Source organism: Periplaneta americana, chromosome 14 (genome assembly GCF_040183065.1).
Source record: "Periplaneta americana isolate PAMFEO1 chromosome 14, P.americana_PAMFEO1_priV1, whole genome shotgun sequence".
NCBI lineage: Eukaryota > Metazoa > Arthropoda > Insecta > Blattodea > Blattidae > Periplaneta > Periplaneta americana.
In genome coordinates this window covers 151,706,226-151,720,451 of record NC_091130.1, presented here as the reverse complement: position 1 = coordinate 151,720,451, position 14,226 = coordinate 151,706,226, and positions in this window count along the sequence as shown.

The window sequence follows — 14,226 nt, the reverse complement described above, 5'->3', positions numbered from 1 at the left end:
GTTAAGTTCTAATAAAACGAAATGGTGTGAAGTACTTCATTTACTTCTGAAAAGAGGAATATATCAAATTTCATTGCTTTCCGAGCATTATTATAATATTATAATTAATTTCAGGGGTTACATATACCTTCCACCATTGAAAATTTATGTTTTCTTTTTATAAATGTTATTCCTTCATATCCTTAAGCTCTATTTCGATTAAATTTTATATGCTCAATCTCTGGATATTTCTTTTCAATCTAAAAGAAAAACATTTGCCTACATAATAAGTTTTGAAATTGTGAATTTTAAAACTTTTCATTTTGTGATTTCTAGCAAACTCCATTTAAAATATTGCTCCCAATATTTTAAAGTAATTTTATTGTATCTTAAATTTTCTTTCACAGATATAAAGATGAGACTTCATATTAAATTAATATAAGAAACATGAAAATATATTTTTTTTTACCCTCGAAGGTTATGTAACCCCTTAAAGACAATTGTTTTCAATTCTTTGTCTTCACAACATCCATGAATTACGTATGAGATGAATCAATTAGAAAACTATGTTTAGTTATTGTTCTTCCTGAATATTTATAAACTTGTGTACATTTATAAATTAATGCTTATTGTTAGTTTTAAGTAAAAGTGTGCTAGTAACATTTTTTTCCGAATGCTGTAAACCATTTTGATAAAAAGGTTGAAATATTGTGTTGAAAATATTCCTAAAAGTGTTTTAGTAAATATTTAGATCGTGTTCTAGGGCATGTCAAAAATTATATAATTTAAAAATATATTTTCCAATTATTTATATTATTAACATTTCAAGAATAAGTGGGGTTCTGAAAAAATTTTCATCTGACATCTTAACAAAACGTACATTAGGTAATATAATGTAGTTGTCCATTGTTCAACAATATTTTGTATAATATTGCTATATAATTTCCGTCAAATAAAAAGAATCAAAATGAAGGAAAACTGTTTCACAAAATTTCAAGTCAGGCCATTCATTACTTTTGTTTTGTTGAATATTATGGTTCTTGATTTCTTGCAAGTGTCCCCAAAATATGCCGCTGTGAATATGAAGGTATGTGGCAATTTTATTATAACAGTAACAAGAGACCAGTGCTCGGTTTTGGGATAAGTGTGCTTTGATTTGCTTCGGAGGAATCAGAAACCGTCTTACTATTTTACTTTGAGGCTACATGAAGTGACATTTAAGAATTATGCTCAAGGAATAATGTTTTCTATCAATAATATATAGTAAAAACAAATGGAAACGTTTGACAGTTATCCTGAGAAAATGATAGAAGAATTCAACAGTGGCCAAATAATAAAACGCTTCTCTGTTGTTTAGTTTTGATAACAAAGAAATATAATTTAAACCAATGTTAATCAATGCTACTAATGTAAAATCTCTCTCTTTGCATGCCGTAGTTCTGTTTTTTGTCTTTACGACATTTCGTTACTAGGCAACATATGTCCAGGATTTTATTTTTTTTTACACTGAATTATATTAATTAGAGGTATTCTTTCATTGAAAATTATCTTTATACATTTCAATACGTTTCATGAAATTATCTTTACTTGAATCTATTCTACTAGTGACTTGTGCAGCAAATGCTGCTGCAAACTAAGTTCGTTAGACGTTCAAATAAAAATTTTTCATATTTATTTTCAATGAAGAATACTTGTCTTTTTGATAGTTATTTGCTTCCATAATAATGAAACATACTCCCTCTGAATGGATTTTTTAGGCGAAATACTTTTTCTTGAACCTATCCAACTTCAGTTTTTGAGTTTCAACGCGAAAACGCAAGTATCAATGTCAGGACGATAGCAGTAGCTATTTCAGGTCATTGTGGATTGTAAGCAAAAGTTAAAAAAATGTCAGGTTTGCTAAGCTTTCGAACAATAGGATTTTCGTATAGCTGCTGCATGTAGAACTTGAAATGTAGAGCGTAAAATCATTTTATCCTACTAAGAGATCTTGCTGAAATGATCTGGGGACTACAAAATTTTCTAGGCCTCTTATTTTATCAGTAAGTAATACCTTTTGATCTTTCCTTAGGAACTGTAATTTTTTCGCTCTTTCGAGTCAATACTGAAGACAATGACACATATCAATATCTACACTACACCGCCATTAAGTATATGAAAAAGACCCAACCCCACTGGGTTAATAAGTATAAAAATATTTGATTTTAATAACAATATTATTATCTTACTTAAGTTTTGTAGTTATATATAGCAGCCACTCAGTAAATTACAGAAATGAAGATCTAAATGAAGATATTCTCTACATTTACTTACATAACCTCAAAACGTTTCACTTTCATGTCATCAATATAGCATCAATATTATGTACAATTAATGAAAAATAGATGCATCATTATATTAACTATAATAATATTTAATTTCTAATGGTAATAATGTCATCAAACCACCTCAAGTTTCGTAGATTTGAATATCCAATACACAGCTGTACTCAGAAAATTATACACTGCAGAATCAGTTTTTAATAACAAATTGAATTGAGCTCTAAATATGTCGGCAATCCTGCTGGTCATGGCCTTCGTGTAATAGCCTATTGTTTATTGTAGTGTGTGTTTTGTTCTGATATTCAATCAAGTCGGCCGTGATTCAATAAAATTAGTTCTCAAAACTGACAAGAGATGGATTTTGGAAAATAGGAAAAATAAGTAGGAAAACTGTCATTTCACTGAAAACTACTATTTTTCCGAAAAACTTTGGATGCCAGGCATGAAAATGAGGGGTCAGTCATTAAAATCCGTTCAGCCGTTTTCCCGTAATTTCCATTACAATTTCAAATTATATATAGAAGATGTTGTAGGTATTGAAGCCCATTGTCTTTTGCACTTTATAGTTACTTTTGATGTGATCTAATAAATATCAGTTACGAAACGCAGATAATATTGAAAGTATTCTATTTTTTAATGTTTAATTCCTCAAGATTTACTTCAATAAACTAATAGTTTGAGAACCATAACAGCTTATTATAAAAGTTTAACTGCATTTCTTTTAGTACTAATTAGGTCGGTAGGTACCCATTTACATTCTTGACACTTCACTAAAGTAACAAATGTCCTCCTTACTTGAAAAATGTATCTTAATAGATCAATTACTTCTATGATTCAGATCCTGGCTGATATGTACTCTATTATCAGGCAGTACATCTCACTTGACGATATGTGTCACAGGAAGAATAATTGTTTGTATACATCTGAAGTCTGACTAGTGTAATATGTAGCTAATCAGCGATGTATGGAATGGAGGGGGAAAGGAACTAGCCACTCTATCCCTTTATCTCCTGGTCTAGTTCCTCATATGTGGTGCTTTATCGGTGTCACTTTTGAGGTTCAGACCCCTTTTCTTGACATTAAGTTTGAGCTGTCCATGGACCTAAGGTTTCGAGTAGGATTTGGATCATAGTAATGTGAAATTTTGTACCAATTTAACCCTCTTTCTACCAAAGTTTTTCACAACTTGCTACTACCAAGTGGGGTAATACAATTACCGTCAATAGAATCATATACGGTCTTTTTCAAGCATTTGGAATATTAACAATTTATGTATTATTGACTACAGATTTTCAGAAAATGTAAAAATACAAATTTAATCACCCTATTTTAAAAATACAGGGTGATTCAAAAGTTCCGTTTCATTTTGTTATTCAAAACAGATACAAAAATTAATTAACTTTAGGCCTAGATATGTTACTGATGACACTATTAAGTAAAATCTACAGTAAATTTAAACTTGCTTTCCTTCCATTTCAAGACAAACTCTTCAATACAATATAGTTTTGACATAATGGAAAACACACTATCATAAATCGTAAATTGAAAATAGTTTTAGTTAATTCTTGAAATTTAAATATTTGAATACCATTTATACAACCACGAAAATCTGAAAAACATTTGTTTATAATAAAATAAAATCCTGAAAAAAAACTTTTTAAGTTCTAAAAATAAACAAATAAAAATATGAACCTAATAAAAGATTCTAGTTCTTTGTTGAAATTCAAATATATGAATACCACTACAATGATCGTGTCGAAAAAATACTCTACTAATAATAAATATTTCTAACGAAATCACCTTTAAAATAACACACATACATAAAAAATAAAAGATATGGAATCAAAAGATCATGATAATATAAAGGAATATAAACTATAATGTTATAAATAACACAAAATAAAATAATTTGGAAGCAGATAAACTCATAAAATGAAGAAAATTAAGCTAAAAGTTGAATTTTTTTAATGCTGGAATTCTCGTGACACAACTTACCAAGAGGGGTATCAAGATTACCCCACATGAACAATGCGAATTACATCTTAAAATAGATTAATTATTACGATTTTTAATTCAAATTGTTAGTATACATATAATGGATAAATACATTACATTTAAAAAATAAATATAGAGAAAAATGAAAATAATATTAAAAATCACCAGTGGGGTAATTCCGTTACCCCACTTGGTAACAGAAGGATTAAAAAGCTGATAACTTTATTTTGTTTTATTTTAACGTGAAATAATCGGATGTTTAAATGTTCATAGAACTTATTAAAATCAGCATCATCATTATTATTATTATTATTATTATTATTATTATTATTATTATTATTACTATTATTATTATTGTTATTATTATTATTATTATTATTATTATTATTCACGGCTCCCGATTAACTGCTCTTCGGACCCCCATAGGGCCGCGGCCCACCGGTTGAGAATCACTAACCTAGACCACTTTAAAATGAAAACACTATCAGTTATCTATGTATCTTGCACTCTTCACCACTCATACTTTACACTGTTTAATGCTTTTAAAAGCTTTCTGAAAGTAAAATCGTTTCAGGACTTATAAAACCATGAAACTTTTCCCCTTTATTACTGCGTCATGACAAAAACTCCATAATCCTTGAAGAGACTTCCCTCATTATTTCTGCAGGCTCTAAGTCCAACCTTACATACAAATACCCGCAAACAAATTTAATATACACATTGGGCCAGAAAAATAACAGCACAAAATATAAATGGTTATATTCCAGTAGCTAATGATTTCACTTGAAAATGTTTATTTCACAGGCAAATTTCACAGTCCTTGTAGACCGGGAAAGTAATGTAATATTTAATTTTTTCCCATTTATTAAACACTAGCCGTACCCGTGCGCTCCGCTGCATCCGTTAGAAATAAATGTAAAGTAATTACATAATTAAAATAGGACATTTGATCCAGGGAACATTCGTGTTTGATAGAAGGATAAATCGTTTATTACGTTACTTAATTTAAATTGTATTAAAAAAATTAAAATGCGATCATTTTGATCCAGAGACCACTCATTTGGTCATAAAATTGTTTTAGGAAATACAGGAAACGAATGCCTATCAAGTTTTCTGTGCATAAGAAGCTATTTTAATCTTACCTGTCCTCCATTCACTCAGAGTTACTGTAATAACATTATAGCATTATGTCCATCTAGAGAAACTACAATTTCCAATGATGAAATAATAATTAATTATACAAATCGGTTAATTTAGCTTCCGATATTACTTCATACAAACACAGAAACATTCTCTGTAGGCTACCGTATGTTTCATAGCTTTCGATTGTTGGTGTCCAAGGCCCCTTATAGACGAAGTCATTTGTTTTTTATTCCATTACACCGCCTTAGATGGCGTTGTTATTATAATTTTGAAACTCATTTATCTCATTAAATATCAGTCCTATCAAAATTTTGCATGGAATAAAACTTATCAGAAATTATTTTTAAAGAAACGTTTGTTATGTAATATGTTTCATTAAAATTATTAATAAGGGAGATATTTCGAATTATTTAATTCAAGCCCCCTTATAACCCCCCTTTTAAATAAAATATTTTGAATGCCATATAGCCTAAATTCTAAGTTACAAAGAACTTAATTTATATTCCAATTTTAATATAAATCGGTTCAGCCATTATCGCGTGAAAAGGTAACAAACATCGAGACAGATATACAAACATAAATTTCGAAAAAGCGATTTTCGGTTTCAGGGCGATTAATTGTTAGGACGAATTATTTTTGGAAAATCGAAAATTACCAGAAAAATTTCGGCTACAGATTTATTATTAGTGTAGATTATATATTTTTTTTTTTGTAAGGCAGTGCAAAATCGATCGTTTATGCCGAACTAAGCATTATGGTCTTACGAGTTCAGCAGGCCAAGCCGTTTGTTGTGCTATCGTCATTTGTTTTCTTCCGTTTTGAGTTCTCATTTTGTGAATAATGGGTCGCTTAACGAACGAAGACAAGATTTTCATTAAACATTTGCACCAATATGATAATTTATCTGCCCGTCAAATTGTAAAGACCTGCGATCAGCGAGAATGGTCTGTTTCAAGTGTACAACGATTGATTAGCAAGATACGGACATGATATCCCTCCTGAGAGATTATTGCGTGAAAGATCGCATTTCTCAGATTCTCTGATGGTTTCCGCTGGAGTTTCAAACGAGATCTTAATGCTATGAACTATTTTGTATGCAGTCAACTACAAAAGCAGTTTACTACAAAACAAGAATTCGTAATATTGAACATTTAAGACAACACCTGCTTGAATGTTGGGACCGGCTTGATCAAAGACAGATATCCAGTGCTATTGGACAATGGAGAAGACGCCTACAAATGGTTGTGCGGGCAAATGGCGGTCACATAGAGCATCATTTTTAATTTTGATTATTTGAAAGATTAATAATTATTATTAATTTTACCAACATTCAGTTTCTGCATTTTGAAATAATAAATTGTCTTCAAAAACCGTATTTTTCGCATCATTGTGTATTGACCTCCATTAGATTTTAATTGAGCCTCAAAAAGCACAATCAAAAGTCCTGCTCATCTTTAAAGTCTACTCTTTCCAACAATGTATTCATTATAAAATAATGTTATGTATTTCCGAAAATAGATTGTTTCTAATTTGGTGCCTTTTTTTGGCCCACTGTGTACACATGTTTGAAACAGTTGCCCAAAACTTTTTTCTACATAACTTCCCACAAAAAACACACTGTTTGTTTCTGGAAAGTTTGTGGTACCTTAAAAAATACTCTCACTAGTCTTGAAAAGGTATTCACACTAGCGTCGTCAGTTTGTCGAGAATGCATATGTGGAGGTGTTTTGTAATTTTGTTATGGCTGTGATGTGTTCTGTGCAACGTGTTTGAAACGATCTGCCTGTCAGCCCTATGTAGAAGTTGTTGCAGGTGTTGCATTTGAGTTTGTATATGCCTGTGTGGTTGTATATGCAGAACACATCACAAATGCTAACCACACCCACAGAGACATCAACACAGACATGGAAATACTACACATCCAACCAGAAAGCCAGAAACTAAACACACTAGAACAATATGAAATATACAGACACACAAAAACACACCCCAACGAAATTCTCAACAAACAACTCAACTTCAAAACACACACACTCTTTGACTGTACACTATACCACAGGAACACACCCTCACAGAAAACAGAACAAGTGGCGCCAAGACCAACAACGACCAGTTCTGAAGATGACCCATAAATACGTCGAAACATGTAAACGAGGTACGTTGAAATTTAACAAAGGAAAGTCTTATCATACATATTCCGAAAGTGATACAGAGTTAAAAGTTGTGTAATCAAGATGTAATTATTTCAAGTAAAATATTATAGGATAACTATAAAAGTATGCTATTCCATTATTTAAAAATTGCTAAACGTCTGCATTTCAAAGAAAAAACGTTTTATTCCTTAGGTGGGCCTTATTACCTCCGGTTACCTTATATTTGAGGTATTTATAGGGGGTAACGGGACTTTGTGCCCACCCTGTAGAATAAAACTGTTTGGTCTTTTCTTCGCTTGCTGTATGTCCTTTTAACAGCTATAAAAGTATTATTATGCAATAATTCAGCTTTGAGAGGTTACGTGGCGTTTAAAATAACTCTAATCTGGAAAATCTAAGCACACAACGTCCCATTCTGAGCACTGGCTACTTCATTTCTTCCATTTATTGCACGTATGGACGCATGGTAGAGTTAAACGCACGACTGAAAGTGGGTGGAAAAGATTCTTGTGGTTCAGAGCAGTTATTGCCCTGCTAAATGTGTTTTATACAATGAGCTTATTCCATATGTATAAAGAACAGTATAAAGGTGGAGACAGTGAAATAACAATGTTTCTAAGATCCTGGCATCCCTAGTTAAACATAATTACGTGACATTATGTACAGTGTAACTAACACAGACTAATCTTTCTCCAATTTTCTATATTAACGTACCTTTATTTCAAGTGGCTGATCAGATGTGATACCCTTGATTGTCCAGATCAGAAACTTCAATGAGTTTGTCAGAAAAAAAATGTAAGTAATCAAAAAGCGACAGAGGATTCATAAAGTTCCTATAATCGTGAGAAACGTTTATGATGCAAATCAAGCTTTCAGGTATAACTCCCTGTAAAGTTGATTTGAATAATTTCGAGAGAAAAATTGTTCCGAGGCCGGGCATCGAACCCGAGACCTTTGGTTAAACGTACCAACGCTCTACCAGCTGAGCTACCCGGGAACTCTATCCGACACCGATCCAATTTTTCCCTCTATATCCACAAACCTCAAAGTGGGCTGACAACCGTCAAGCAACCAACATTGAGTGCACACTAACTCTGTGTGACTTGAATTGTGGTTTTCTGTAACTTACAGTGACGTGTATTATGTAAATCAAGCTTTCAGGTATAACTCCCTGTTATTTAGATGGTGCTTTTATTATTTTAATATTCGATACACTTTTCTGTTTTCTTGACTTAGCAACACTGAATTTGTACAGACGTATCAAGTGTGGGTAATTTTTGAAAAGCTCTTAATGAGCACTATTCAAAAATAAAAAAAAATATATTGGGTGTTCCATTTAAAATAAGAGAGTTGGAGTTACTTCCGGTTAAACCGGACGTAGAAAAAACTTAGTAATACCATTATTGAGTTCTTAGTACATGGTTATCCCCACATACCAAGTTTCATGTCACTGAACCATATGCTTCGAAAATTATTTAGGTAGTGCTTTTATTATTTTAATATTCGATACACTTTTCTGTTTTCTTGACTTAGCAATACTGAATTTGTACAGACGTATTAAGTGTGGGTAATTTTTGAAAATCTCTTAATGAGCACTACTCAAAAATAAAAATATACATTGGGTGTTCCATTTAAAATAAGAGAGTTGGAATTACTTCCGGTTAAACCGGAAGTAGAAAAAACTCGGTAATGCTATTATTGAGTTCTTAGTACATGGTTATCCCCACATACCAAGTTTCATGTCACTGAACCATATGCTTCAAAAGTTATTTAGGTGGTGCGGGACTTTTAACTAATCCTGTATACTATCCTGTATACAGGTCTACCACACACATTTTTTCGTCTACATAACAGCGCGAAATATGAACTGAATGTAAAGTGAAATTAGTTAGAATGAAGAACAAAGTCTGTCGGAATGACAGATGAGTGTCAGTTTAAAGGGCTGCAACTCTACGCACGAGGTGGTCCCTTTAAAGTCATCTGAGGGACTTTAAATTGTCATAAAGCCAAAATAAGCATAGATATAGAAAATTGAAATATTATTTATTTTTTTTTAGTTAAAAACAAAATTTCAATGTTTAATGATTTTTTTTTCGTTATTTTCACCGATCCATAGCCTTAAATGAGAAACAATTTCTTCACAGAATTCTAAGTCAGAAAATAAAAGATAACGTTCTTCTGTTGCTTGGCAACAACTGTTCTTTTTGTCGCTTCTCGCATCAGGTAACTCTGGGAATGTCGTAGGAAAGAAAAGTGTTTAGTCAAGTATATAACGTTAAATTGTTGTGGAAATATAAGAATTTTGAACAAAATATTAGGTGTAATAAAGGATAAAAAAGTAAGACAGTTTCTTCCGTACTCAAACTGAGGCTGAAGATTACTGCAAGAAAATCAGTTATAATAGCTTTCACATCTAAACCACCCGCTTTCGTTTCTGCACTTGACTACAGTAGTATGCATTAAAAACTCGATTATTGCACATTTCTAGGCCTATCAATATTGTTAAACCTAATTAGCTCACACATCGAGTTCAAAAAAGTCAATACTGACGTCCTTAAGCCCAATTTAGATAATAAAATTCGCAAGTAATTCAATTGTATTACATTTGCTACTCTAACATCCATATGAAATACAAGCTAGACCTTCAGTTCAATGTATTTGCAGTTAATTCCTACATTATCAAGGGATAAGTCATTGCTTTGAGTATTTTAAACGATTGAGAGATGTGTAAATACTGAAATGGTCACAAATAGACTGAGAACATACTATTGTCAATATACTAACATAAGACTGCAGAAAAAGGCAAGTTGATGTTCAGGTTTGTATCTGAAATGGGCTTCATAACAGAAGTTTTGTATACCAGTCGATTATTCTCGCAAATGTATTTGAAATACACTGTCATTTCATTATTTGTCTTGTTATTTCTGGTATTCCTATGTTATCCTGATAAATTCCTGAGTTATTCCATCTCAAATCGACTGAAATATAGAGAAAATTGACCTTGCAATTTCTAAATACAATGAAACTTTTTTTGTACGTAGAGAACTGTGATACAATGCTTTGTGCAAAGTTTGAGGCATCAGAACTTCATAGTGTTTAAATTAAAAATATTTAAATTTATCGTATTTTCATAAAATTAGCAACTTTAAACTGTTGTAGCTCCGAAACCCTTTCACCCAATGATCAAAATCATGGTTTATTTTGATGCTGAGAAATTGAAGTTTATATTGATATATAAACAGATTTTCTTACTTTTTATGGAAATGGAGAAATTTAGAGTTTTCCTCATTATGACGCATTTGCCTAAGAAAAAACATTTAAAAAATATATAGTTAGATTCCGCATTGAAAGTACAAATAAACACATTTTTTTACTGATGGCACGTTGATAAGAAAGTATTGAAAATATCAAATAAAGAAAATAAATAGTACGCGCGTGAACTAACCAGCTGACTGTGAGGCGGTAGCTAGCCTAGGCAAGCAAGGCCAGGAGTCATAAACACGTGATGTGTCGTCTAGCAGTCATGGCTGTGCTAGCTTTATCACAGGTTTTCATAAACAATGGAGTACAATGACGCCCAACGCTCGCTTATCTTCAGCTCTCGTCCAGTGCGTGCGATACTGCGCCGTTCAAGTCCAGGCGTGTGAAAATAATCTATTTAATACCCTCGAAACTTATTGCCGTACCCCTAAGCAAACAATGCCGAATCCCTCTTAATAATGCAAGGTTTTTTCTCAATATTTTTTTACATTTTTACAAATTGGCAAAAAGTCTAAAAGCAAGTAAAATCAGATTATCTGTCTCTCTGTGTACAATAAAAACAAGGATTACTTCTTAACATAATCTACCAAATGTGAGCTTCAAAATGAGCTCCCGTTCAATGTTCTACAGTAAATGGGTCCAGAGTTCTGAGCGCTGAAAGAGGCTTGTTTTTATAAAATACGCTAAATTTGTCGCTCAACAATACGAAAGCCGTTTGACTTTCGATAGTATATTTCTGAAAATGCACTCTCCTCAGCACCGTGTATAAATAGGGAAAAAATTAGAGTATGAAAAAATGTGAGGTTTTTTACTGATCGATTTCATATGGAATAGCCCCTATACAAAAATGTCACAGACAGTAGGCCTACATGCTAATGTGATGTACACTATCTACCAAAAAGTAATTGGGCACTGTTTTTGCCCCTTTAGAACCTCGTGGTACCACCTCTTGTTGCTATAACAGCAGCCACCCTGTCAGGCATGCTCTCCACTAGTTTTCATAGGATATCCACTGGAATGCGTCGCCATTCCTCTTGCAACATGGCATTCAGTTGGATAATGGAAGTTGGCCGCATTTCTCGAGACCTCAATCGCCGGTCCAGTTCGTCCCAAAGGTGCTCAATGGGATTGAGATCAGGACTCCGTGCAGGCCAGTCCAACCGGTGAACATTATTGTCTGCATACCACTGCATAATAGCTGCCGAAACATGGCATCTATGACGTAAAATCCTGGGTGTCCAATTACTTTTTGGTAGATAGTGTAGAATTGAAATTAATATCAGAATAGGGGAGGATGTTGTACCTTTAAACACTTTTCACATTTTATTTTTTTTTTTATTTTGGGAAATGAAATTTTTAAATGAAAAAATGCTTGAAATAATTATTGAAGATTCCTTTACAACTTCCTGTGTGTATTTTCCTGTTTTACAGATCTATTAAGGATGGAAAAATAAAATGAAAGGATATGTAATGTGTTCAAAGGTACAACAGGATCATGTACCTTGGAACATACCCTCTTGTAAGTTGGAACACATGAAATATAGGAGGGAATATAGCTGTAAAAACTGACAATCATATTTAAAATGTATCTGCCATCATAAACTAGAGCAGGCTTCTCTGATTGAGATTTTATTTCCTGGAGAAGTAATAGCTGCTTCAACAGCTTTCTTCAAGACATCCGAATCAATTGGGGACTTCTTTAATTCCAGACTTACTTCGTGACATGACCTTAAAATAAAAGAAAAAAAAACCGATAATATCGTGTAATTTGGAACATGTTCCATGGTACAACATGTTTTGTGTTCAAAGGTACAAGAGGGTGCACGTTTAAACAAATATGGCTCCCAAAGCTAGAGATTCGAATAAATCATGGAAATTAAAATATGTTATTACTCACCAGATGATAGGGAACACACCGTACTTGAAAGATATTAACAAATGCAATCTGGTTTTGTGTTAGAAAACATACACCAATGAACGAAATGTTTACTTTTGGTACTAAAAAACTTCTTTTGTCCACAGAACTCACACTTTGCAATAAATCAAACTGAAACTACGACCAGAGCTACTTAGCGGCTTTCCCTACAATCTACTTCAGTTTGAGTACTCTAGGTAGCAGCAAAAATTAAAAAACAAAAAATGTTCAAAGGTACACTATGCTAAAGGTACAACAGTCTCCCCTACAACATGAAAATGCGTTTACATGCTGTATCAATTATAGTGAAGAGAAAAATGACTTTGGTGTTACCAAGGCAACATATCGCACTCCCAGTAAAATAATTGTGATTCGTAAAGATATGCTATTTACTAGTAAAATGTTGCTGTAAAAATATTTTAGTAAATAGACACCATAACGTTTAATAATTCACTATTTTATTATTACAATTTTCATACCTCAAATTAGTAAAGCGTTGTAAATAGTTTAAGAAAGTAATATGCGACTTTCGACATACGACAGTATATTTATTTATTTATTTATTTATTTAATAATAACATATACATAAAAACGTTACATTAAAATACCCCGAAAGAGCAAAGCTCGTGTTCGGGGACAGTTCCGTTACATAGATACACATACCTTGTAGACAAAATACTTAAGAAAAAAGCTCACATAAAGATTGTAATAAAATTAGTAAATAATAATACTAATAATAACTGAGTGAAAAAAGAAACGATGTTTAGATTGATGGATTAATATTAAATTATTATTAGTAGTATAATTAGTACAGGTCATGTTGATATAGTAACCAAGATAAAATAGAAAAATACACTTAGGATAGAAATAAACTTGTTTTACAATACATGGTACATAATATATATACAGGGAAGTCTGTCATATAAATTTTTTAATTCTGGATCTGAAAATTTCATTGCTTAAAGTAGTCAATTCTGGATGAAATTTTATTATCGAATTATATAGCCGTGGACCATAATTTGTACTGTGTAGTAAAGCAGCAGATGTGAAATATTTAGGTTCAACTAATTTAAGAATTTCATTTCGTCTCGTATTATGAGCATGTGGCTGAGCTACAAATTTCGTTCTATTTTTATGATAGAATTTCATTAAAGAGTATTCATAAATTTGGTCAATTCTAAAAACATTCAATTCAGAATGGATCAAATTTGTTGGATAATCCAGTCCCCTTTTCAAACAAATTTTGATTATACGTTTTTGCAACATAATTAGAGGAAAAAGAGCAGTTTTTGTAATGCCTCCCCATCCAATTATACCATATTGGATAACAGATTCAACTAGAGCCAAATAAACCAAACGTAATACGTGAGTAGGCAAGTAATGGCGAAGGTTTACAAATTTGTAAATTGTTTTACGTATTCTGTTACATAAAAAGGTGATTTGTCTATCCCATTTCAAG